Here is a 3,366-nt window from a genome sequence, read left to right as displayed (position 1 = left end):
GGAGGAGAGAAGAGAGGAGGAGGAGGAGAGAGGAGGAGAGAGAGAGGAGAGAAGAGAGATAGAGAGAGAGAGAGAGAGAGAGGGGGGAGAGAGAGAGAGAGAGAAGAAGAGAGAGAGAGGAGAGAGGAGGAGGAGAGAGAGAGAGGAAGAAGACGAGAGAGAAGAAGGAGAGAGAGAGGAGACGGGGAGTGAGAGAGAGAGGAGGGAGGGGAGAGAGAAGAGAGAGAGAAGAGAAAAGAGAGAGGAGAGAGAGAGAGAGCGAGAAGAAGAAAGAGAGAGAGAGAGAGAGAGAAGAAGAGAAGAGAGAGAGAGAGAGAAGAGAAGAGAAGAGAGAGAGAGAAGAGAAGGGAGAGAAGAGAGAGACAAGGGAGAGGGAGAGAGGAAAAAGAGAAGAGAGGGAGAGAAGAAGAAGAAGAAGAGGAGAGAGAGAGAGAGAGAGAGAGAGAGAGAGAGAGAAGAGGAAGAGATAGATGAGAAGAGAGAGAGAGAGACGAAAAGAAGAGAGAGAGAGAGAGGAAGAAGAGAAGAGGAGAGGATAGAAGAGAGGAGAGAGAGAGATAGAGAGAGAGAAGAGACTAGGGCTGTGGAATTTTTCCACATGAGATAAAAAACTAATATTTTAAAAGTGTTAAAAAAAACAACGTTGTTGTGAGAGAAAACCCTCACACACAGTTGACTGTCATTTCATATTCAAAAAATCTCTCTCTCTCTCGCTCTCTCTCTCTCTCTCCCGCTCCTCTCTCTCTCTCTCTCTCCCTGTCATTAATGATGGCATTAGGCTTCTGGCCGTTAGCTCGCTCTGAGGAATGAGTGGGAGGAAAGGGCACCTTCTCTGGAGTGTTAGTAACCACAGAGAGAGTTTCAGCTGTGGCTAGGGATATTACTGTGAATAAGTGTTGCGGATGACAAGGGGAAACCATGATGCACCTCTTAAAAGCATTTAACCGAAGGAAGGCAATTTCATTGATTAATAGAAGACACCTGTTTAAAAATCCTGATTTATATTCGATTCTCTGCTCAACCACCTTTCCCCCTCCCTCTCTCCCTCTTTCTCTCCCTCTCTGTCTTTCTCTCTCCCTTTTTTCTCTCTCTCTCTCTCTTGAAATCAAATGAGCAACAACCAGGTAGCTAACAGAGTTAGAAAAGGTTGAGGAGGTACGAGAGATGCATCTACATCTGCATTGCTTGCTGTTTGGGGTTTTAGGCTGGGTTTAGGTACAGCACTTTGTGACATCAGCTGATGTAAGAAGGGCTTTACAAATTTGATTGATTGATTGAAGAGAAGATGGAAGAGAAGATGGAAGAGAGATGGAAGAGATGAGGAAGATGGGAGGAAGAGTGGTGACAGAGGAGTAGCAGTGAGTGACTGCAGTGGTTGGCTGTCACCCAGCCCTCTGTGTCTCCAAGGAGGCCAGGCCTCGTGCGTGTGTGTGGTAGTGCTGAGCAATTAACCTTTTCGTTATTAAACAACTAATTGACCGACCTCGGTTAAATCACTTGAATTCCACCCACCCACTTGGGAGCCAGGCCCAACCACTGGGGAGCCAAGCTCAGCCAACCAGAATTTGTTTTTCCCCCACAAAGGGGCTTTGTTACAGACAGAAATACTCCTCAGTTTCATCAGCTGTCTGGGTGGCTGGTCTCAGTCGATCCCCAAGGTGAAGAAGCCGGACGTGGAGGTCTTGGGCTGGCATGGTTACACATGGTCTGCAGTTGTGAGGCCGGTTGGACGTACTGCCAAATTCTCTAAAACAACGTTGGAGGCGGTTTATGGTAGAGAAATTAACATAAAATTCTCTGGCAACAGCTCTGATGGACAYTCCTGCAGTCAGCACGCCAATTGCACCCTCCCTCAAAACATCAGACATCTCTTGCATTGTGTTGTGTGACAAAACTACACATTTTAGAGTGGCCTTTTATTGTCCCCAGCACAAGGTGCACCTGTGTTATGATCATGCGGTTTAATCAGCTTCTTGATATGCCACACCTGTCAAGTGGCTGGATTATCTTGGCAAATGAGAAATGCTCACTAACAGGGATGTAAACAAATGTGAGCACTAAATTTGTGAAAAATACCTTTTTTGTGCAAACGAAACATTTCTGTGATTTTTTTTTTCAGTTCATGAAACACTTTACCAACACTTCACCTGTTGAGTTTATATTTTTGTTCAGTATAGTTMATGTTCAGTATATATAATGAGCTCAACACACTGTTTATGTTGAGAGAAATCATATCAYTCAAGAGAGAAATTAAGTCAAGATCTATGTGGGACACTTGGCTGAAGGGAGTTGTAGTTTTCATGAAGCAAATATTCAACCTATTCCAGTGCATGGTAACATGGTAAATAACTACAATGACCATAATCCATTGCACTTGTTTTTCCTGTCTGGATAGCCTCCAAACAGACACATGAGAGAGGAATGTAGGCTACACAACACAACTAGCAGAGAAATACAGACAGTTTGTGAGGACAAAATAAACAAGAAATAAGACCAAAAAACTGAAAACTTGAGCATGCATAACTATTCACCCCCCCAAAGTCAATACTTTGTAGAGCCACCTTTTGCAGCAATTACAGCCACAMGTCTCTTGGGGAATGTCTCTATAAGCTTGGCATATCTAGCCACTGGGATGTTTGCCCATTCTTCAAGGCAAAACTGCTCCAGCTCCTTCAAGTTGGATCGATTCCACTGGTGTACAGCAATCTTTAAGTCATACCACAGATTCTCAATTGGATTTAGGTCTGGGCTTTGACTAGGCCATTCCAAGACATTTAAAWGTTTGCCATGAAACCACTCGAGTGTTGCTTTAACAGTATGATTAGGGTGATTGTCCTGCTGGAAGGTGAACCTCCGTCCCAGTCTCAAATCTCTTGAAGACTGAAACAGGTTTCCCTCAAAAATGTCCCTGTATTTAGCGCCATCCATCATTCCTTCAATTCTGACCAGTTTCCCAGTCCCTGCCGATGGAAAAACATCCCCACAGCATGATGCTGCCACCACCATGCTTCACTGTGGGGGACGTTGTTCTCGGGGTGATGAGAGGTGTTAGGTATGTTCCAGATGTTTTCCTTAATGGCCAAAAAGCAACATTTTAGTCTCATCTGACCAGAGTACCTTCTTCCATATGTTTGGGGAGTCTCCCACATGCCTTTTGGCGAACATCAAATGTGTTTGCTTATTTTTTTYGTTAAGCAATGGCTTTTTTCTGGCCAATCTTCCATAAAGCCCAGCTCTGTGGAGTGTACRGCTTAAAGTGGTCCTATGGACAGATACTCCAATCTCCACTGTGGAGCTGCAGCTCCTTCAGGGTTATCTTTGATCTCTTTGTTYCCTCTCTGAYTAATGCCCTCCTTGCCTGGTCCG

This window comes from Salvelinus sp. IW2-2015, unplaced genomic scaffold (genome assembly GCF_002910315.2).
Source record: "Salvelinus sp. IW2-2015 unplaced genomic scaffold, ASM291031v2 Un_scaffold3186, whole genome shotgun sequence".
NCBI lineage: Eukaryota > Metazoa > Chordata > Actinopteri > Salmoniformes > Salmonidae > Salvelinus > Salvelinus sp. IW2-2015.
This window is presented reverse-complemented; position numbering follows the sequence as displayed.